The sequence below is a fragment of the Haliotis rufescens genome, unplaced genomic scaffold (genome assembly GCF_023055435.1).
Source record: "Haliotis rufescens isolate VD_foot unplaced genomic scaffold, xgHalRufe1.0.p SCAF_17, whole genome shotgun sequence".
In the NCBI taxonomy this organism is placed as follows: Eukaryota; Metazoa; Mollusca; class Gastropoda; order Lepetellida; family Haliotidae; genus Haliotis; species Haliotis rufescens.
In genome coordinates, this window is record NW_025963857.1 from 21463504 (window position 1) to 21488125 (window position 24622).

A 24622-nucleotide genomic window follows, 5' to 3' on the forward strand; every position below is an offset into this window, starting at 1 on the left:
AAAAGTACAAAGACCATGATCCATTCGGCTATACAATCAAGTCACTAACGAGATTCTTTAATTTATTTATTTCGTTTGTTTGTTTGTTTGTTTGTTGTTTAAGGCCACGTTCCAAAATTCCAGCTACATCACGTCCTATAAGTATTCTGGACCAAAGAAACCAGTATTTGAACCAGTGTTTGATATAACATTCAACCATCCAGGTTACCGATCCACAAAGTCGCCTCTTACAAGCCTAGGTTGCTGGGGATCTGTTTAAACTAACATCTAGTCTCTGAAATTAACATTATTTGCAGAAAAAAACCAGTTGTTATATTATAGTCATAAAATATAATAAAAACGAGCCCATAGACTTTCAAAATTTCCCAAAACATCAGTAGTCTAGACTTGCCAAACAATATAGACTTGCATGGGCTGTATTGGATATATTTGTTTCAGGGTCTGGGTGACAGACTATGGATCTGTTCTAACCAGAATTCAGCGGGCTTTGTATTTGTAAGGATATGACAAGTGAGTAATTCTTTCTTTATTAAGTCAGTAAATGTCATATCAGATAATGGAATGATTAGACAATATTTATTTAATATTTTCTTTGTACGTCCCTTCACAGTGTTTATTTTTCTCCCACGACTTTCGGCAAGGTAGGTTCACGGAAAAGGATTCGTATATTTATTTACAATTATATCAACAAAGACACCATGTTTGTTCAGGGAACGTGTGCTGTCGTCGAGGCGGGAATGACATGCCAATTAAAAAATGTCAATATCTTGTTTGCGTGTAAGGTCTATACAAATTTGTGATCCCCTATTCCAATGCTGACCCCTTTTAACCAAGCAGAAAACGGGCCAAGCCCTACTGTGGGGATTCCAGGTACAAATAGGGTCAAAGTAGCTTTAGCTCATGAGTCGACTGACAAGAGTGAGTGAGTAAGAATGGTTTAACGCCGCTTTTCGCAATATTCCAGCAATATTACGGCGGGGAACACCAGAAATGGGCTTCACACAATGTACTCATGTGGGGAATCAGTGAGTGAGTATGGTTTTACGCCGCTTTTAGCAATATTCCAGCAATATCACGGCGGGGGACACCAGAAATGGGCTTCACACATTGTACCCATGACGGGAATCGAACCCGGGACTTCGGCATGTCGAGCGAAGGTTTTAACCACTAGGCTACCCCACCGCCCCTTACGTGGGGATCGGGTGGTTTGGATCCGTAACCTGGCCTTGACATTGTACACCGGCGGCGTGTATCGTTGCTCATGCTCTCACACACTGGTTTGTGTGCTCAAGACTCGATTGTCTACAGCTCAAACGGCGCGGCGTCAAACAGCATTCATTCACCTAGCTATAGTAGGGGCCTAGTGGTTAAAGCGTTCGCTCGTCAAGCCGAAGACCCGGGTTCGATTCTCTACATGGGTACACTGTGTGAAGCCCATTTCTAACATCCCCTGTCATGATATTGCTGGAATATTGCTAAAAGCGGCATAAAACAAAACTCACTCACTCATGTTAGTGGGATGGGTCTATAAATGTTGACGATTGTAAACTCACGGCTTTGGAAGATACTATTATTTATCAACTCAAAAAAATACTTACAGATTAAGGGTTATTCGAAAAATACTTAGTTTAAGACTATGGGAGGCGGATTGAAACTTGACGCTTTATTTGACATATTGTGGAGATGATCGTATGTTCTGGAAGACAAATCTCTACCTACACATAAAGCTATTATAGTCCTGTAACTAAAGCTGAAAGGAGAAAGGAGATACAGCAAGGGCTATTGTAAGAGCTCACGGGAATCAATACAGACCTTGTCCACACCAGTTATTTGTTTGTTTGTTTGTTTGTTGTTAATCGACGCACTCAGCAATATTCCAACTATATGACGGCGTTCTTTAAAAAATCGAGTCTGGACCAGGCAATCCAGTGACTGACATCATGGGCATCGATCCACGCAATTGGGATACGATGACATGCATCAACCAAGTCAGCGAGCCTGACCACCCTATCCCGTTAGTCGCCTCTTACGACAAGCATAGTCGCCTTTTACGGCAAGCATGGGTTGCTGAAGACCTATTCTACCCCGGATCTTCACGGGCCCCACACAATTGTAATAAAGTGACTAACGAAACCAAAGAAGCCGAAAAGGCCCGTTCCGTAATTTTGCATTTGTATATTTTCAAAATTGTAAATAAACAAATATAAGTCAAAAGATCACCTCCAATATATATCATATTTATGGGAATGTAAAAAAAAGTTCAGATGAAAACTTTATAAAATAAACTGCCAGGCAAAAGAAAGCACACACTTGCAAATTGGATTGACAAACGTAAATAAGCGAACAATCGCCTATTGTGCGATAGGCATTGATATGGTACATGAAAGATCGCCTATGATAACCGTATCAACCACACAACCATCGACTAACCATTTCTGGTTTGTTTCAGTTTTAGCAACAATCAAACAAACGTGGGTGTATATTATCTTTTGCAATGTAGTTAGTATATGATGAAATACATAGCAATAGACCGCCTCCGTGGTCTAGTGGTAGAGCGTCCGCCCGGAAAGAGCAAGGTCCGGGGTTCGTTCCCCGACCGCGTCATACCAAAAGACGTTAAAAGATGGTACTTGTTGTTACCCTGTCTGGCGCTCGGCATTAAGGGGCTAAAACAAGGACTGGTCGGCTCGGAGTCAGTATACTGTATCTGAGTGGGGTATTCATGTTAAACTGCGACATGGTATCTCGGTGAGCTAGCTCTATAAATTGGCATCAGTCCGGACTAGTAAAAAGCAGCCACACAAACACACACACGTACACACACACACACACACACACACACACACACACACACACACACACACACACACGTACATACAATATAAGTGCAATAATCTTGGACGCGACGTTAAACCCCATTTCACCTCACCTCACCTCACCTCACCTCACATAGTAATAACTGAATGTTGTTTAACACCGCAGTCAGCACTAGTTCAGCTTTATCGTGGCGGTCTTTAAATAATCGAGTCAGGACCAGGCAAACCAACAATTGATATTACGAGCAACGTCCCACGCATTCGAGGACACAATCAACGAAATCACAGAACCTTTCCACCCACGCAGTCCATTGTACCGCTTTTACCACCAGTGTCAACCTTTTAATACTTTTAGTATCGAACATGAATTACACAAAAACAAAAAAGTAGCTTTTTTTTTATAAAAATGCACAAATAATGTTTGTACATTCCACAATATCAAGTTAAATGTCATTGTTTACATCATTTTTAGGATATGTCTTACTGTGAGCTCTGAAGAAATTATAATTTTGTGTATCTTTTTATATCTTTGGTACGGATTCAGTTATTCAAACGTCATAAACTTACTTAAAGATCTTTTTGACGTTATTAAAGTAGAAAGATTTTACTTCCTAAAACTTTGCGGGGGAAATATACGCTGGAAGCTAACCGTCACAACGAACTTCACTGCCCTGACCGTGGTAGTAGACGTAACGTAATAGCTGAGGTAAAGGAAAACAGACTATTTGGGCGAAAAAATGACATCTTTCAATCAATACATGAAATTGTATCCTGAAATATGAGAGATTCTGGTCACATTCCTTACTAATGCATGAACCATAGTACGGTGGTAGTGTTAAAACAGAGAAACGTCAAAGACATTCCACAACATTGAAATATATCCGTATTTATGACTATGTGGAACTGGCACCAGCCTTCATGGCTGCTATCGGATCGCCGTGTATTTGATACATGTTCAAATATAGGCGATTCCCCCACCGTCGATGACGAGGGCTGACGAGATTTGACACGTGTTTGTTGATATTTTGGCATGAGATTGTCAGTAGTTGCTATCAGTTCTGAAACCCGCAGCATGGTGATGATTACATAGATACACGAGATTCTAGCCTTAACCAGGCTCCTTCAACACTGAGGGCGGTCGAGTAGCCTATATAGCTAATGGTTAAAGCGTTCGTTCGTCATGCAGAAGACCCGGGTTAGATTACCGACATGGGTACAATGTGTGAAGCCCATTTCTGGTGTCCCCCGCCGTGATATTGCTGGAATACAGATAAAAGCGGCGTAAAACCATACTCACTCACTCACTCACCTTCAACACTGCTTGCGTTCGATTTCAAAACCTGGACAAACTGTGTTGACCCCCGTAGCACCTAAGCTAACCTTGTTAGCACATGTTAACTGATTTACGTCATACCTCGGTTGACCTAAGTTGCCCATACCTATTGTTTGTTTATTGTTTAACGCCGCACTCAGCAATATTCCAGCTATATGACGCCGGTCTGTAAATAATCCAGTCTGGACCAGACAATCCAGTGATTGATATCATGAGCATAGATCTACGCAATTAGGATACGATGATCTGCATCAACCAAGTCAGCGAGCCGACCACCCGATCTCGTTAGTCGCCTCTTGCGACAAGTCGCCTTTTACAGCAAGCAAGGGTTGTTGAAGACCTATTCTACCCCGGATCTTCAAGGGTCCCATACCTATTGAGCCCCTTTGGTGCGGTAGCTCTTAAGTGATTCAAGTGATTAAGATCTTAAGTGATTCAATCATAAAAACAACAACATTATCATTAATATAAATAACTAGCCATTGATAGTATGCATGTATTCTGATATGTGTCAAGGAAATTTAACTTTCGACGGTTGATATACATTGTAAATACTTTAGAATTAAAAATAAAGCTTTGATTATAAATTTTGCATCTCAGTTTCATGTTCCACGCGTTTTAAACTTTCTTGTCTTTTTACATGTATTATATAGAAAATGTACAATGGCGGCTTTGTTCAGAAATAAAACACTTGTTCACCCCTCATAATTGTATGTTATAGCAATAATCATTGGTGTTGTGCATCCCCTATTTGGCCTTCTGGCAGCCATTTTGTATTACAGTAAACTACGTTTATAACGAACACGCTTATAACGAACTGGCGGATATAACGAACTGTATTTTTGGTCCCGGCCATTTGCTGTATATATGCTGTATATACGTTTATAACGAACTACGGTTATAACGAACTAAAATTTGTGGTCTCTTTGAGTTCGTTATAACCGTAGTTTACTGTATATCTAAGGCTGCATTTTATGCGTTTTATTTCGGGTACTGCCCCAGGTTATCCTTGATTAACACTGGTTAACTCATGCTGAATATACTCAACCCAGGCTGCGTGAAATGTGGTAACCTCCGTTGACTCAGGTCACTCAAATTTTGATAATCGAGCGCACGTTCTGATAAAACTCAAACTGAAAGGCAGTCTTGATCAAACCTGTTCTTGAGATGGAAAGAATCCACTGACTGAATACTTGGTATTCCAAACCTCATCACCAGAGCTTCAGATAATTTTAATTGTGTATTTGCGTAAAACACCATGATCACCATAACGGAATTTATTTTGAGCTGCTTACGTACGGATACGCATGAAACACTAAGAAGAACAATGATATGCGCAATTACCCAGTTTAACCCTTTTTTCATCTGGCGTATCCGAGTGTCTTCTCAGATCTGTATTTACTGAAGGAATGCAGGCATGGTGCGCGAATACATGAACGCTACCCTGCTACGTTTCACACACTTGGGGGGGCGGTCGGGTAGCCTAGTGGTTAAAGCGTTCGCTCGTCACGCCGAAGACCCGGGTTCGATTCCCGACATGGGTACTATGTGTAAAGCCCATTTCTGGTGTCCCCCGCCGTGATTTTGCTGGAATATTGCTAAAAGCGGCGTAAAACCATACTCACTCCACTCCACTCACACACTTGGGAAATTTATGCAAATTAGATGTCACCTGAAATAGAGTTTTAACTCCCCTAAATATCTTGAATACCCGAAAAAAATTGTCAATACCCAGCGTGAATAATAACATGTGAGTAAATACGACTACTAAATGACTCAAAATATTGTGGAGCCCTGGATTATGCAAGAGTTATTAATAGGCAAATTGAAAATACAGTTGATTGGTTGTTTAACGCCGGTCTGTAAATAATCGAGTCTGGACAAGACAATCCAGTGATTGATATCATGAGCATCGATCCACCCAATTGGGATCGATGACATGCATCAACCAAGTCAGCGAGCCTGACCACCCGATACCTTTTACGGCAAGCATGGGTTGCTGAAGACCTATTCTACCCCTGGATCTTCACGGGTCGAGAATACAGTTGAACACCGTATTGAAAACACATCGGGACTTACAGTATTTTACAGTATGATTGAACACACTTAACTGTATCTTGGGTATATTTTAAAATGCAAGACATATGTAAAATCAAAAATTATTCCTGAGGGATTCTTTGACCGAAGTATTCGAAGTCATACCCGCATTCAGATTGGTTTGTCGTATTTTCGAACGCACCATTCATTGATAGGGGGACGAGTCTTCCTGCAGGTTACGGAAAGGGGCGAGTTGTGACGAATGCCGAAATTACCCGTAGAACGTCATTCGTCACCACTCGCCCCTTTCCGTAACCTGCAAGAAGACTCGTCCCCCTATCGATGAATGTTATGTGCGAAAATACGACAAACCAATCAGAATGCGCGTATGATTTCAAGTTCTTCGTCAAAGAATCCCTCAGAAACAATTTATGATTTTACATATGTCTTGCATCTAAAAATATACCCAAGACACAGTTAAATGTGGTCAATCATATTGTATCAATCCGCATGTCCCGATGTGCTTTTAATTGCATCTGAAATATAAGTAATATATAGGGAAATATATGTGAACCATTGCGCAACGAGTTGACAATTGTTTTAGGTATGCCCGTTTGCGCTAAGACGGAACCAGGTCGCAAAAATGGCCACGAGAGGGGCACGAGTCGCTATTCGGCTTGTCCCGGAATAACACGAGTTGGTCACGAATGGTAGAACGTAGGGTACTCTTAATCTGTATCTATATAATACAGCATATCCAAAACACGATAATCGGACTAATTTGACACGGAAATAAGCGGATAAGCGGTTGTAGTCATACTCGTGCTATTCAAAACAAAGCCGAATGCCTGTTTTTTTGTGGTGTGAATGGGGACTAATTGGCTCTTGATGGCTACATAAATTGTTTAAATTCATTCTGTTAGAAACTATATTTTCTTTTAATTCAGCAGCAAGGCTATGTTGTTTATCGGTCGTTTCACGGGGAGTTGAAAACCAGACCAGGAATTGGTGTAACCGAAGTGGGCGGGGTCGCATGAAGGCGAGCGGGTTATCGGGGGTATCACATGACGTGACGTAGAGACGTGACTGGTCGAGATAATGCACGACGTAGTCACGTGACGCTTCATATGCGAAGCTTCCGTTCTCAGATCCATCTTCTTAAATATCACCAAAACAACAGAGCAAGGTGTGGGATGTTGATGATAAGCACGGGTATTAAGCATCAAATCCATATTGTGTCCGCTAGTACTCGATTCAATACCCTACGACCATTTGTTAGTGAGTAAGTGAGTGAGTGGGTATGTAGCTGAGTGAGTGCTGAGTGAGTGCTGAGTGAGGCTTAGGTCTGGGGATACATTTAAAGACCCCCCCCCCCCCCCCCCCCCTCTCTCTCTCTCGTCGCTATATAATTACAATAGTCTTGGACGCGACGTAAACCCAATTTTACCTCACCTCACCGTAAGAGGCGACTAACGGGATCGGGTGGTCAGGCTCGCTGACTTGGTTGATGTCATCTTATCCTAGTATGCAGTGTTAAACATTCAACTTTTCTCTAGAACAATCATCAACCATACACGAGTGTCAGAGGGTGTTGCACTCCCTCCGCAGCCCCGGAGTTTAACTCACCACCATCATTCTCCGGATGTCGTCATGTTCTGGGGCCCGAAGGCCCACAGGTAAGATATTAAAATACCTGATAACAATTATCAGGTACTAGACAACGTGTTGAACTGTAAATACAACATTGAAATAATGAGGCCATTATCATTTGCATATATACATTCAATAAATGATTTTTACTCTTCGCGAAGTTGATTGGTCAGTTAATGCAAACGACGTCATATTGTTGAATCGTTGAGAACAATGTGGTAAAACGTCATCTAGTAGTTCGCGACGTCTAAAAAATAACGTTGCGTCAGGACAATTTTTGACGTATGTAAAGTGTCTGCAGAAATGTCCTTTGATTCAGTGATTGATATATAAAATAACATACCAACTCGAAACTGACGGAATGACGTATTATCTGTACCCCGGGAATTTAAGCCACTGGTTACTTTCAGAGTCCCGCCGGAAACGGTATTCATTTACTCACTTTAGGATCCTCAATCTGAATTTTCTTGCTTCTAGTTGATTGTTCTCTGAAAAATAGGTAGCCTAGACTATCCTGCTTAATAATTACAAATTAGGAGTGAAATATTTAGTATAGCATCTTTCTGAAAAGGCTCGTACACATGTGTATTTAAGAAGTCTTAAAGTTGATTAAGCTGATGTGACCATCATTAAAGGATTTGTTTCCTGCAAAGCAGCCAAGTTGAAGGTAAGTAGGGGGTAGTGTTTTTTTCAAAAACAGATCATTAATGATTACGTGGAGAGAGTCATGCTGATTTGGGGGCACATTTAAAAAAAGAACCGAAAGTAATTAGAGCTGGCAAAATACTGTTCTCCATACCGAGGTATTTTGTAAGGTAGAGCTGGTGATCACAAACAGAGGCTTTTCATATTTAGGCTTTGTGACTAAATCAATAACACTGCAGCTTTGTTGACCATTGAAGTTGTTGCTATATATTATTTACGCTACGTCACCAGGACGTTTGTCTCGTGATTTCAGGGGCTACAACTGTTTCAGTAGGGATGTGTCACTGTCCTGTCTCTTAGCAGCTGGGTTCGAGTCTCGCCCTGATAGAGATCCCTAGTCTATCAGCAGTGTACCATTAATTTTGACCCGTGAAGATCCGGGGTAGAATAGGTCTTCAGCAATGATGACTATGCTTGTCGTAAAAGGCGACTAACGGGATCGGGTGGTCAGGCTCACTGACTTGGTTGATGCATGTCATCGATCCCAATTGCGTGGATCGATGCTCATGATATTAATCACTGGATTGTCTGGTCCAGACTCGATTATTTGCAGACCGCCGTCATATAGCTGTAATATTGCTGAGTGCGGCATAAAACAACAAACCAACCAACCCACCAGTAATCGTGGTAAGCTTTCCCAAGCTTGTTGTTGTTTCATCAAATATTCCCAAAAGTTGACAGAAAAGTTTGTGATTTTTCAAATAGTATGTTCCAGAACATTTATGTGAGTTCATGGAACATTCATGGAGTTATAATAAAGCTCTAACCAAGTACAAATCCGTATGTGCGTTCGATTATTTAAACATTGAATGACCTGAGTAACCTAATGTTACCACAATTCCGTCAACCAGGATTTACTAGTTTCAACCTGAGTTAATTAGTGTTAAAAAAGTGGAACCTCGGACTGTACCCGAGAATAAATCGTATAAATTGCATCCTTAGAAATAATAAAAACTGACTGCTAGAAAATGGAGAAACACATCAGGTATGTATAATACTATAAGGGACGGACCATTTGATATTCTGAGGGGTGTATGGGATTTTATCGAAAAACAAAATTGTCCCAGCAAATTCTTGAAAAAATATATAAGCTTCAGACTGTTGAAAAAACTGTCATCTGTCACAAACACTACATTGTTGCAAGTTGTGTTTCTTAAATACATATTCAGGCTCATAGTTTTTGTTTAAGAAATATCTGGTTTTGCCGATTTTATAGTGCTAGCCCACTGAGATACCATGCCGCAGTTTAACATGAATACCCCACACAGACACAGTATACTGACTCCGAGCCGACCAGTTCTACCTTTAGCCCCTTCATGCCGAGGGTGACAGGGTAACAACAAGTACCATCTTTTAACGTCTTTTGGTATGACTCTGACGGGGATCTTAACCCGGACCTTCCGCTCTCCGGGCGGACACTCTACCACTAGACCATGGAGGCGGTCTGTACGAATCAGAGAAATCTCAAAGCTGAAGTTGAAGCTTTGTCACGTCATACTGCATCATTGTTGACAACTTACGATATGAAGTCATCCACTGACCATGTCGTCACGCGAGTGCTCGTTTTTTATTCTGTTCATTGTTACCAACAAGTGTTGTTGAAGTAATGACGTCATAACATGTCAATGTTGCCAACCATACATCATGATGTCATCCATTGTTCCTGTCGTACCAAATTGATCACGTTACGGCAGGGTTGTTGATCCAGTGAAGAAAGGCTTCCGCAACATGCTCCGCAGAGTTGCGTACCTTATCCGTGCCCGGATCTAATGGTTGTGGGTTCGAATCCAATATGCGTAGTCATTGGTCTGTCAGAGCCATACTAGTGTTCGTGCGATTCACCAAGTTAATTCACAACTTATCCAAATCCTTCTGTGATATTTCCTACGTTTCTGAACGTACATTGTTCTTACAGATTGACAAACAAACATTGGTCACCAGGCATCAATCAGACACGAGTGTCAGAGGGTGTTGCACTCCCTCCGCACCCCCGGAGTTTAACTCATCACCATCAATCTCCGGATGTCATCATGTTCTGAGGCCCGAAGGCCCACAGGTAAGATGTTACAATACCTGATGACGAGTGACTAGAACCATACAACGAGTGACTAAAACCATACAACGTGTTGAACTGTAAATAGAAAATTGAAATAATGAGGACATTATCATTTGCATATTTACATTAAATAAACGAGTTTTACTCTTCGCAAAGCTGATTGGTAAGTTAAAATAGATGACGTCATAGTGTTCCATTGTTGAGAACAATGTGGTAAAACGTTACCCATTGCTCGCGACTTCTTTAAACCCGTAGCCTCGAATATCCTGCTAATGATTACAAATTAGGGTTGAAACATTAAGGGAAACACCCTCCGATATTTCCACATGTTTGTTTACGAGATTCTTAAGTTGATTAAGCTGATTTCACCATCATTAAAGGATCTGTTTCGTGGAAAGCGACCAAGTTGAAGTTGAGTAGGGGGTAGTTGGTTTTTTTCATCCATATCATTAAATGATTACCGACAGACAGACGGACACAGCCATTCTGATTTGGGGCCATATTTACAAAAAGAAGAGAGCTACCAAAATACTTTTCTTCATGCGGAGGTATTTTGTAATGTCAGAGTGGTGATTTGTCAACTGAAGCAAAAATACTGTTGCATTGTTGAACAGTGAACAAGTCATTATTAACAGAGTACGTTACGTCACATAGGTTTGTCCGGTGATGTCAGGGGCTGCAACTTATTCGGCGGGGATGCGTCACTGGGTCGTGCCTCATCTCATAGGGCACTGATCTGTAGCCTGTCACCACCATACAGTGATCGTCATAGGCGGATCCCCCCACCCTCCTTTGAAAACCAAATGTAGTATGTTGTGGGTAGAAAAACTGATTGAGGGGGATTTTGATATTTTTTAAATACTGGGTCCGCCCTTGATCGTGGTATCCTTTCTTAAGCTAGAAGTTGTTTCATCTAATACACTCAAGCAGTGAGAGAAAGTGTGGCGCTTTTTCCAAATGAGGACAAGGTTTCAGAATATTTACGCAGAGTTCAAATTAGTCAGAGGGATGTCGGAGGGTTTAATAACATTTCCAGCGTACGTAACTACCTTCCCTCTCTGATTGTCGTCATGTCCTGGGTTTTGAAGAATCGTTATTTCTATTAATAGTACAATACACATAGTAAACGTGTTTAAACGATTAATATAATTAGGCTACTATTATTTCCACACACATTTAATACACATTTAATAAATATGTTTAAATATAATCTTCATAGTTTAAGTATGCATTTCTATACAACGATGCTATTACTGCAGTTTACATATGGTTGTGGCACTTCAAATGTTTGAATAAATATACGTAGATACGTACTTCGGGCTGCAATATGATTAAATCACAATTTGACCTTTACAGAACAAGCTGGCTTTTAAAAATAATACGCCAAAGGATGAATGTTTCTTATATTGAAAAGGTATTATAGATATTTTGCTTTTTTGAAAACATACATCTATTCATACCAAAATGTGTCTTTGTCTGGATATATTCCAAATAAGCATCATTAAACCTAAATATATTTGAAAATTGATACATTGATGGGTGTAGGTATGCAATTCGTAAATTCTGATAAAAAGGACAAATGAGAACAAAATGGTACTCATCCTCTAGTGGCTGTAGATTGCACATTTTACATAATCTAATTTCCTCTGGGATTTTGGAATATCTTCCAATTTCAATATTCAATTCACGTGATCAGCATCTGAATCTAGAAAATGTGATTCTATATTTGCACAAGAGTGGTTTCAAAAGATATTCTGGAGTTATAAAATGTGTTTGATACAAACTAAAGTACTGACATTCCGACGATAAAGCTAACAAACAATACCACGTTTGTATGTACGTGTCTTTGAGCCTTTGTGTAACACAATTTAACAAAATGTTCAGGACAATCTACATTTTGACTTTGCCAAGCATAACCTAAACCTAAGTCATTAATGAGCTTTTCAGCTGATGTTGTGTATAATTAGTACTGTTGATTTAGTCAGCCCTCAAAGCATATGGAGAGCACGTGATCAAAACGCTGTGAAGAGTTGCGTCCCTTCGCCATTTCAATTACCTATGATCGTGTGTTCGAATCCCTGATTCGACCTGGTTTGTCAGTTTAGCATCATGAGTATAATTATATTTGCATGTAGTTTGTTTGTTTGTTTGTTGTTTTACGCCGCACTCAGCAATATTCCAGCTATATGACGGCGGTCTGTAAATAATAGAGTCTGGACCAGACAATCCTGTGATTGATATCATGAGCATCGATCCACGCAACTGGGATCGATGATATATTTGCATGTATTTCTATAAACAAATAAATAACTAAAAAACACTATTCCTTTGGACGACACGCATTTTGTTAAGTATATGCATTGACAATTTATAATATTATGTTTATCATTCCCCTACTACTATTTTAAATCAAATTGCAAAGTTCTGTGTAGATGTTCACCAGACGGTATTAGGTAATAATTTAGAATAGAGTGAAAAATATGAATGACGGTCAATCCGAACCCTTTGCCGTTCATTCACCCAGGACAGATAATCTGTTAATCGGGTTAAAAGCCATGGGATTAATGCACGGGATTCCGACATGCCTCCACCTTGAACCATCCACGTAATGTTAAAAGTACGTGCGTTTCATTATGACTTATGTTAACGTTTCGAATTACTCCTCCAATAACATGGGTTATAATAGAATGTCACCAGGCCTTAATCAGACACGAGTGTCAGAGGGTGTTGCACTCCCTCCGAACCCCCGGAGTTTAACTCACCACCATCATTCTCCGAATGTCATGATGTTCTGGGGCCCGAAGGCCCACAGGTAAGATATTACAATACCTGATGACAATGGAACGGTACCATACAACGTGTGTAACTGTAAATACAACATTGAAATAATGAGGCCAATATCATTTGCATATAAACATTCAAAAAAAGGAATTTGTCTATTGTCTAGATGACGTCACAGTGTTCCGTTGTTGTTCCATTGTTGAGAACAATGTGGTAAAACGTTACCCATTGCTCGCGACTTCTTAAAACCCGTAGCCTCGAATATCCTGCTAATGATTACAAATTAGGGTCTGAAACATTAAGTGAAACACATTCCGATATTTCCACATGTTTATTTACGAGATTCTTAAGTTGATTAAGCTGATTTCACTATCATTACATTATCTGTTTCGTGCAAAGCGACCAAGTTGAAGTTGAGTAGGGGGTAGTGGGTTTTTTTCATCCAGATCATTAAATGATTACCGACAGACAGACGGACACAGATTTGGGGCAGCTGATGTTGTGTACAATTAGTACTGTTGATTTATACAGCCCTCAAAGAATATGGAGAGCACGTGATCAAAACGCTGTGAAGAGTTGCGTCCCTTCGGCGTACCAATTAACTATGATCGTGTGTTCGAATCCCTGATTCGACCTGGTTTGCCAGTTAACATGAGTATAATTATATTTGCATGTAGTTTGTTTGTTTGCTTGTTTGTTGTTTTACGCCGCACTCAGCAATATTCCAGCTATATGACTGCGGCCTGTAAATAATCGAGTCTGGACCAGACAATCCAGTGATCGATATCATGAGCATCGATCCACGCAATTGGGATCGATGATATATTTTCATGTAATTCTATAAACAAATAAATAACCAAATAACACTTTTCCTATGGACGACACGCATTTTGATAAGTATATGCATTGACAATTTATAATATTATGTTTATCATTCCCCTACTATTATGTTAAATCAAACTGCAAAGTTCTGTGTAAATGTTCACCAAACGGTTTTAGGTAATTATTTAGAATAGAGTGAAAAATATGAATGATGGTCAATCCGAAACCTTTGCCGTTCATTCGCCCAGGACAGGTAATCTGTTAATCGAGTTAAAAGCCATGGGATTAATGCACGGGATTCCGACATGCCTCCAACTTGAACTGTCCACGTAATGTTAAAAGTACGTGCGTTTCATTATGACTTATGTTAACGTTTCGGATCATCCTCCAATAACATGGGTTATAATAGAATGGCACCAGGCCTTAATCAGACACGAGTGTCAGAGGGTGTTACACTCCCTCCGCACCCCCGGAGTTTAACTCACCACCATCATTCTCCGGATGTCATCATGTTCTGGGGGCCCGAAGGCCCACAGGTAAGATGTTACAAAACCTGATGACAATGGAACGGTACCATACAACGTGTGTAACTGTAAATACAACATTGAAATAATGAGGCCAATATCATTTGCATATATACATTCAAAAAGAGGAATTTGTCTATTGTCTAGATGACGTCACAGTGTTCCGTTGTTGTTCCATTGTTGAGAACAATGTGGTAAAACGTCACCCATTGCTCGCGACTTCTTAAAACCCGTAGCCTCGAATATCCTGCTAATGATTACAAATTAGGGTTGAAATATTAAGGGAAACACCTTCCCATATTTCCACATGTTTATTTACGAGATTCTTAAGTTGATTAAGCTGATTTCACCATCATTAAAGGATCTGTTTCGTGCAAAGCGACCAAGTTGAGGTTGTGTTGGGGTAGTGGTTTTTTTCATCCAGATCATTAAATGATTACCGACAGACAGACGGACACAGATTTGGGGCAGCTGATGTTGTTTATACTTAGTACTGTTGATTTAAACAGTCCTCAAAGCATATGGAGAGCACGTGATCAAAACGCTGTGAAGAGTTGCGTCCCTTCGCCATTTCAATTACCTATGATCGTGTGTTCGAATCCCTGATTCGACCTGGTTTGCCAGTTAACATGAGTATAATTATATTTGCATGTAGCTTGTTTGTTTGCTTGTTTGTTGTTTTACGCCGCCCTCAGCGATATTCCAGCTATATGACGTCAGTTAATAAATAATAGAGTCTGGACCAGACAATCCAGTGATTGATATCATGAGCATCGATCCACGCAATTGGGATCGATGATATATTTGCATGTAATTCTATAAACAAATAAATAACTAAATAACACTATTCCTATGGACGACATGCATTTTGTTCAGTATATGCATTGACAATTTATAATTTTATGTTTATCATTCCCCTACTACTATTTTAAATCAAATTGCAAAGTTCTGTGTAGATGTTCACCAGTCGGTATTAGGTAATAATTTAGAATAGAGTGAAAAATATGAATGACGGTCAATCCGAACCCTTTGCCGTTCATTCACCCAGGACAGATAATCTGTTAATCGGGTTAAGCCATGGGATTAATGCACGGGATTCCGACATGCCTCCACCTTGAACTTTCTACGTGATGTTGATTATGAATTATGTAAACGCTTCAGAATACTCCTGCAATATTATAGGTTATTAAAGAAGGTCACCAGGCATCAATCAGACACGAGTGTCAGAGGGTGTTGCACTCCCTCCGCACCCCCGGAGTTTAACTCACCACCATCATTCTCCGGATGTCATCATGTTCTGGGGGCCCGAAGGCCCACAGGTAAGATGTTACAATACCTGATGACAATGGAACGGTACCATACAACGTGTGTAACTGTAAATACAACATTGAAATAATGAGGCCAATATCATTTGCATATATACATTCAAAAAGAGGAATTTGTCTATTGTCTAGATGACGTCACAGTGTTCCGTTGTTGTTCCATTGTTGAGAACAATGTGGTAAAACGTCACCCATTGCTCGCGACTTCTTAAAACCCGTAGCCTCGAATATCCTGCTAATGATTACAAATTAGGGTTGAAATATTAAGGGAAACACCTTCCCATATTTCCACATGTTTATTTACGAGATTCTTAAGTTGATTAAGCTGATTTCACCATCATTAAAGGATCTGTTTCGTGCAAAGCGACCAAGTTGAGGTTGTGTTGGGGTAGTGTTTTTTTCATCCAGATCATTAAATGATTACCGACAGACAGACGGACACAGATTTGGGGCAGCTGATGTTGTTTATACTTAGTACTGTTGATTTAAACAGCCCTCAAAGCATATGGAGAGCACGTGATCAAAACGCTGTGAAGAGTTGCGTCCCTTCGCCATTTCAATTACCTATGATCGTGTGTTCGAATCCCTGATTCGACCTGGTTTGCCAGTTAACATGAGTATAATTATATTTGCATGTAGTTTGTTTTGTTTGCTTGTTTGTTGTTTTACGCCGCCCTCAGCAATATTCCAGCTATATGACGGCGGTCTATAAATAATAGAGTCTGGACCAGACAATCCAGTGATTGATATCATGAGCATCGATCCACGCAATTGGGATCGATGATATATTTGCATGTAATTCTATAAATAAATAAATAACTAAATAACACTATTCCTATGGACGACATGCATTTTGTTCAGTATATGCATTGACAATTTATAATTTTATGTTTATCATTCCCCTACTACTATTTTAAATCAAATTGCAAAGTTCTGTGTAGATGTTCACCAGTCGGTATTAGGTAATAATTTAGAATAGAGTGAAAAATATGAATGACGGTCAATCCGAACCCTTTGCCGTTCATTCACCCAGGACAGATAATCTGTTAATCGGGTTAAAAGCCATGGGATTAATGCACGGGATTCCGACATGCCTCCACCTTGAACTTTCTACGTGATGTTGATTATGAATTATGTAAACGCTTCAGATTACTCCTGCAATATTATAGGTTATTAAAGAAGGTCACCAGGCATCAATCAGACACGAGTGTCAGAGGGTGTTGCACTCCCTCCGCACCCCCGGAGTGTAACTCATCACCATCATTCTCCGGATGTCATCATGTTTCTGGGGGCCCGAAGGCCCACAGGTAAGATGTTACAATACCTGATGATAATTATTAAATAGTAGACAACGTGTGTAACTGTAAATACAAAATTGAAATAAAGAGGCCAATATCATTTGCATATGTAATCAATAAATCTTTTTATTATTCGCAGGAGTTAAATAGTCATTTAAAGCAGATGACGTCATACTGTTGCATTGTTGGGAACAATGTGATACAATGCCAAAAAATGTTCACGACCTCTCAAATTGATCACGTGACATCAGAACAATATTTGGTGTATTAAGTCTTTTTGAAAGGCTGAATTTTCTTACGGATATTTCATTGTCTATTTTATAATGACAATTGGTAATACACGGATTAACGTACCGGGCGGAATAAACGGAACGGAAATTATTCTGTCCCTCGGAAATGAATATCGTAAGTCCCTCGTCGCTGAGGTTACATCGCTCACCGGGAACAGAAAACCATCATTTCTCATCTCTTTTCCCGTTTCAGCGGGCATCTCATCATAAATTACTTGAAAGAAATTGGTCTGAATAATACATTTTAAATATGCATGTTAATAATTAAATGCTTGCTTTTAAATTTGGTGTGATGCTACTATTAACTGACATTATTAAAGGCTCTGTCCAGGGCCCATTTGCACAAAGCGATCTTAGCGCTAAGGTGATCATAACTCCCATACTTTAACATAGGCTTACAATAGTCTTAGCGCTAAGATCGCTTTGTGCAAGTTGGCCCAGGAGGTTAAAGTACCGTAACATTATTGTCCCCCTGTGTGACACGTAATCCTATCATAATCGATGTAACTATCGCCGACCAGTGTTTTTAAGCCAAATCACTGATGAGTATTTTTTTAATATTGGCTAGCATTGTGCACAACCACCAGTAGCTAAAGTGATGACGTAAATCCTGCTGGGGTATCATGCACGAAGCAGAGGTACTGTAAGTCCACTAGATCCCCAGTGAGGTAGCCTAGCTTTGGTTACTGGTGGCCTATAGCCCGTGTTTTAAAACTGTATAAAATGATATTGTTATGCTCAAATGTTTCCTGAATTGTTAATAAATATAGTATGCTCAAACAAGTTTCATAAATTGTTTTTAAATATTACTTTGCATAAATTACTCAATTGTGAATAAATTAACTTGGTCTCGTCGCCATATGGCTGAAATAATGCCGATGCGACGTTAAATTTTAACTCACTCACTCACTTTGCGACCTGTTCTAGAAATTCTATAATTCTGCCGGAGATTGTTTTTTAAATAGAAATTAGGTTTGAAAGATTAATAATATTTGCATTTTAGAGTTATGCTATGTATCACCAAATGTTAAACGTCTGTGCCAATTCAGGATTATTACACCGCCCAGTGGTCTAGTGGTAGAGTGTCCGCCCGGAGAGTGTAAGGTCCGGGGTTCCAACTCCGTCCGCGTCATACAAAAAGACGTTAAAAGATGGTACTTGTTGTTGCCCTGTCTGGCGCTCGGCATTAAGGGGCTAAAACAAGGACTGGTCGGCCCGGAGTCAGTACGATGTGTCTGCGTGGGGTATTCATGCTAAACTACGGCATGGTATATCAGTGGGCGAGCACAATAAACGCCATCAGTCCGGACTAGCACAAGCAGAATCCCGATTCGCCCCAATTATGTTTCTAGGTTTGTCAGCATCATACCCGTGCTCGTGGGTTTCACCGAAGTGGTAAACGTCTGAGACCTGCATCACTTCGGGCTTTCCTCCCACATTAAGCCGACATACCGTGATATAATTGGAATAATGTTAAAAGCGGCATTAAACCCAACTCACTCACTCACTCACTATACCCCATTTCACCTCACCTCACCTCACCTCAGGGTGTTTCTATTAATGGTTTCTGATGATTTCTTCCGTCATTTTACAACATCACAACGAAGCAGACCAAACTGAACCAGTTTTCAAAACATGTTCACCAGGATATACATTTCGTGATAGATGGATAGTTCTGCGTGTAACAAGGATGTTTTCGAATTTGCAGTGAAAGTGATGAACATGGATGAAAATTTATCAACATTAATGTCAGCAATATTCCAGGTATATTCGGCGGTCTGTAAAGAACCGAGTGGACCAGGTAACTAACAGTTAATGTTACAAACATCACAAGCTGTCCGGGTACGACGGCACGCTAACAACTAAGTCTCCGAGGCTGACCACCCGATCCATTAAGTGAGTGAGTATGGTTTAACGCCGCTTTTAGCAATATTCAGGTAATATCACGGCGGTGAACACCAGAAATGGGCTTCACACATTGTACCCATGTCGGGAATCGAACCCGAGTCTTCGGCGTGACGAGCTAACGCTTGAACCACTAGGCTACCCGACCGCCCCGCACTGCAAACTGTCATACATGTCAGCATAATGTGGGATGAAAGCCCAAAGTGACACAGGTTGCAGATTTTACCACCGTGGAGAAACACATGGGACTGACAAGACAAGAATGATATTCAAGAATCTGGCATTTGAGCCCATGAGATGAAGATGCAACCAGTGCGACCCCAGGTGCCTGTTTCAACTAGTTGAGATGCAGGAGTGTACTGTTAACCTCAATCGTCAATCAGTCTGTTTAACTGTTTAACAGTGAGATCATTCAACCCACATTGTTTACCATATTACTTCAGACTGCAACGTGAAACATCCATTCGCTCTCCCTTGGTTGAACGGCGAAACAAATCTTGGAACAAACTTGAACTGAAAGTCTTTTAATATATGATGCCTATTTCATAGTCGAAACACATACCTAAGAAATTCCATGAATACTTCCTTCATTATGACTTTGTAAATATCCTGTATGTGTGTTTCCTTGTTTTAAGTTCAGGATTTTCCTGTGACATCTTGTCACAATATCTGCTGTAGATTGTATAGAAAAACGATAACTTCTACAAGGAAACAGTGTGGCTACATACGTCACACACTTTCAGCAAACCGTGAAGATATCAGATAAATAATTACAAAATGAGTCACATACCATTCATGACCACAATCCGGCATGTTGTCTCCGATAAGGTCGTCGCAAAGGAAAATATTACCTAGTTTCCATGACTAGTATACACGTAACCCTCCAATAGTGTAGCACGTGCATTGCTCCGTTTCAATCGAATCAACACATGGAAAGCATTTGATCAAAGATGTGACGATAAACGTGACCTCCATTAGTAGTAGTAGTGGTGGTTTATTTCAGTAAATCAGGCCACAGGCCCATTTTACAATATATATATTCAAGCATTCAAACATGTCAAACGTGACCTCCATTACTATCTCACGGTCATTGCGTGAGATCATGAGTTTGGTAGACAATTTTGGAGAGTGCATTGTTTTAAGTATAGGAGAATGTCCTAACGGCTTCCAACCTGCTTCACGTTTTTGTTTGTTTGTTGTTTAACGCCACACGCAATATTCCAGCTATATGACGGCAGTCTGTATAAAATCGAGTCTGGACCAGACAATCCAGTGATTGACAACATGAGCATCGATCCACGCAATTGGGACACGATGACATGCATCAGCCAAGTCAGCGAGCCTGACCACCCGATCCCGTTAGTCGCCTCTTACCACAAGCATAGTCGCCTTTTACGGCAAGCATGGGTTGCTGAATACGTATTCTACCCCGGATCTTCACGGGTCTCAACTGTTTTTAGTAGAAAAACTGCTCACTTGAGGGCTGCATGTGGGGATTTCAAGAAAATAAATCGAAACAGACTCTTTCCGGCGTTTTCAGTTTAAAGATATTAAATATACATTTTGTCAAGTGACACTGAGAAAAACCCTTCAGTGCGGCAGGTGAAGGTTTAAATTAAAATTTCCTGGCTCCCAACGCAACTATCTGACAGCTGGATAATTAACGGGCTTCAGTTTCTGAAGTGTAGGATACGACAAATACCGACCGGGTCAATACATTTGATGATTTATGCGCGGTTTCCACTGTCAAACAAACAGTTCCTGGTCGGACCCTGTACATTAGGTTTGGGACATTAATATGTTTATACAGACTTTGTTAAATATGCACCATTTTCAAAAATCACATGAAGATATAGGGTTTTCATTCCTTATGACCTACGACTCCCAACTCCCAACTGTATAGCAATAGTCGTTTTGCTGGCTAAGACTGGATTAAGGCAACCGTAAGCTAACATCCACTAACTCACTTACTCACTCAATACATTAGCGTGGAGGAAGGATGAAGTTTAGACTAACATCTAGTCTCTGAAACGAACCTACTTTACAGTAAAAGACACTTCTTAAATTAACTGAATAGAATATGATAAAAAGTAGTCAAGAGACTTTCTTTATCCTGAAACTGAAGTAATCTAGACTTGCCAAATATTATAGACTTGCATGGGCTGTATTGGACAGACTAGAGGACGCTGTGCAGCAGGAATATGCGACTGTAAGATAACATTCCTCCAATTAATCAAGGCAGTTGTTGTGTAGGAAGGAGGATGTTATGCAGTAGTATATATCAGATAACTATTTGACAAGCGGAGGAAGTTTAACGCTACTTTGAACAGGATTTCAGTTAAATCCGGGTATGTCAATTTGGTGAGGGAAGAAAGTCCAATGTGATGCAGGTCTCAGATGTTAACCACTTTACTAAAAACCCACGAGCACGGGTATGGTGCTGACAAGTTAGAAAATAATCGGAGCGAACGGGGATTCGAACCCACAATCATAGTGAGTGAGTGAGTGAGTGAGTGAGTGAGTTGGGTTTAACGCCGCTTTTAACAGTATTCCAGTTAAGTCCCATTTGTCAGCTTAACGTGGGAGAAAAGCCCCATGTCATGCAAGTGAAACTTTGGTGGAACACTTTGGTGAAATCCACGAGTACGGGTAAGGTGCTGACAAAACTAGAAATCAGGGCGAAACTGACTTCGAACCCAAGACCATAGGCGTCTGGCACGCCGCGGGACGCAACTCTTCTCTGAGAATATGCGGCGCCTTAGACGACTGGGGCATCAGTGCTAAATGAGTAAGGAAATTCAAAGCTTGCATGCTACAACCTTGGTGGCACTTACATATATATAAGACTACGTGTTTGTTTGAAGAACCAAGACCTAAGCCGAGATCGAATTCGGGTCCTTTGGATCTCCAACATCATCATCATCATCATCATCATCAACGAACTAACAAAACTATCTATGTTTTAAAGGGAGACGGTCGGTCGGTAGCCTAGTGGTTAAAGCATTCGCTCGTCACGCCGAAGATCCGGGCTCGATTCCTGACATGGGTACAAAGCCAATTTCTGGTGTTCAGCGCCGTGATATTGCTGGAATATTGCTAAAAGCGGCGTAAAACAATACTGACTTACTTAAAGGGAGACTATACTCAAACTGGCAGTTCCATCTAGTTTAATTCAACTGTATTTATGTATATCAGACAAGCAGTTTATGATTACCCCAACCACCAAGAGGCAATGTCGGAGTCGCACACTTAACACTTATTAGCACTAACGTCTTGATCGAGATAAAATGGGCTCCGGAGCTTTGAGATCACCCCCACGCCCTTAAACTGATACAGCGGGAACGAGTATTCCATTGTGCAGTTCATTAACAGCGGAAATAAATCTGACATTAGAAGTAATTCAAAAACTACTTCACAAATACCCATCTCACCTCATTATCGGCCGACAATGCAAAACCTTTTGGTATGTATGTTCTGAAGTAATGTTACAGTAGGGACAGGACTCCCCGCAGGCAAGTCGTTCTACCTCTTCGCAGACATTATGAAAACATCAGCAAGACAGTTTACCTGCCTGCTCGGCAACTCAAAGACAGACGGTTGAAGTTTTTGCCCCTTGATGTAGAACCTCCATCTTGACTATATAATCAAGTCATAACAAACGGTATCCGTTAAGAGAAAAGCGCGCGGCATTCTACAACCATGTTGTGTTTCAATACACGCTGATGTTTTTTCGTCGTAACAGACGCCGGCTGACATACATTGTGCCCCTGTGCGATCCCCACTTTCACGCCTTTATGAGCGGATTGCGGGGATAAATAAACAGGTTAAGAAAGAGATATGTTGCTTTGCTTTCTCCCTGTGTTGACCTTTCATAGGACCAAGGGGTTTTGTTATCTATCATCTAATTTGCCGCCCCGGGGCTGGGGATGACGCTTGAGCTTCCGAGAGTTTGCCGTCGGTTGTGGGTAAGGAATACAAATAAACGAAATTCGTATGCGTTTTGTCAAGTTACAATTCGTACATGCCACTTCGTTGGTATGTAAGAAAATATGACCATTCTTCAGAAGTAGGTATTAGAGTCGACTTGTTGTTTGGGTTCGAATCCCTACGTGGGGGAGCAGGTGAAACTCATTCTTTGTGGCCACACGGCAGTGGGGGGTTGGTATTTAACGCGGGCAAAACACGTCTCCTTCACATGCAATCACGTCATGTTTCCCTAGGAGGACGGCATCGTGGTCTTGTGGATAGAACGTCTGTTCGAGAGCGGAAGGGCGGCGGGTCGATCCCCGGGCACGTTAGTCCCAAAGACGTTAAATGATGGTATACTGGCTACCCTGTCTGACGCTCGGCGTTAATGGGACAAAACAAGGACTGGTTGTCTCGGAGTCAGTATATTGTGTCTGAGTTGGGTATTCATTTAAACTGCGGCATGGTTTCTCAGTTGGCTAGCACTATAAAACCGGCAACCAAGCACACGCAGCCACGCACACGCACTTGCAATCATATTGCTATTTAAGTGCACCTCTCAAGAAAGAGCGTACTAAGCTCCTCACAGCGAAATCCCGTTTGCGGAGCTATCTATACTATGTTACCGAAGCGTAAGGAAGGTGTCACGCGCTGGGTAGGAGCTTGAGATCGTATAAGGCAAGGGCAGGTAACCCTAATCACTGGCTTGCTATAAACAAAAATGTATCAGATCCTGCATTCGAACGGGGGGGGGGGGGGGGATTCAGAACTAGAACTCATGTGGGCAATCAACCCCGAGTCTTCGGTGTAACCAGCCACAGCCCTACCACAAAGCTCTCCCTAATCAAGCCGACATCGTACCAAATAGCTTACCCGATTATGGCAGATTATCGTGGATTCGAATCCCAGTTAGCCCTGATTATGTTTCTTGGTTTGTCAGCACCATATCCATGCTAGTGAACTTCAGCAAAGACCTGTATCACTTTCCTCCCACATCACGCTGACACGCCGTGGTATAGATGAAATATTGTTCAAAGCAGCGTTAAACCAAACTTACTGTCATGAAGGAAGTTTCCGCTAGCCAAAAACACGAAATCCACTCTTGTTGTCAAGAGAT

At 40.9% G+C, this 24622-nt stretch overlaps 6 non-coding genes across 6 annotated transcripts; all 6 read right to left on the reverse strand.

The window, feature by feature from the left end:
- Positions 1 to 7753: 7753 nt before the first annotated feature.
- LOC125381217 lies at positions 7754 to 7886 on the reverse strand. The gene has a single exon (XR_007221772.1). It is a non-coding gene; the product is annotated as a U8 small nucleolar RNA (small nucleolar RNA).
- A 2602-nt stretch (positions 7887 to 10488) lies between these two features.
- Positions 10489 to 10621, reverse strand: LOC124134039. The gene has a single exon (XR_006861053.2). It is a non-coding gene; the product is annotated as a U8 small nucleolar RNA (small nucleolar RNA).
- A 2679-nt stretch (positions 10622 to 13300) lies between these two features.
- LOC124134037 lies at positions 13301 to 13433 on the reverse strand. The gene has a single exon (XR_006861052.2). It is a non-coding gene; the product is annotated as a U8 small nucleolar RNA (small nucleolar RNA).
- Positions 13434 to 14626: 1193 nt separating this feature from the next.
- On the reverse strand, positions 14627 to 14760 carry LOC125381219. Its single transcript, XR_007221774.1, has one exon. It is a non-coding gene; the product is annotated as a U8 small nucleolar RNA (small nucleolar RNA).
- A 1173-nt stretch (positions 14761 to 15933) lies between these two features.
- Positions 15934 to 16067, reverse strand: LOC125381218. Its single transcript, XR_007221773.1, has one exon. It is a non-coding gene; the product is annotated as a U8 small nucleolar RNA (small nucleolar RNA).
- A 1175-nt stretch (positions 16068 to 17242) lies between these two features.
- On the reverse strand, positions 17243 to 17377 carry LOC124134036. Its single transcript, XR_006861051.2, has one exon. It is a non-coding gene; the product is annotated as a U8 small nucleolar RNA (small nucleolar RNA).
- Between the last annotated feature and the right edge of the window lie 7245 nt (positions 17378 to 24622).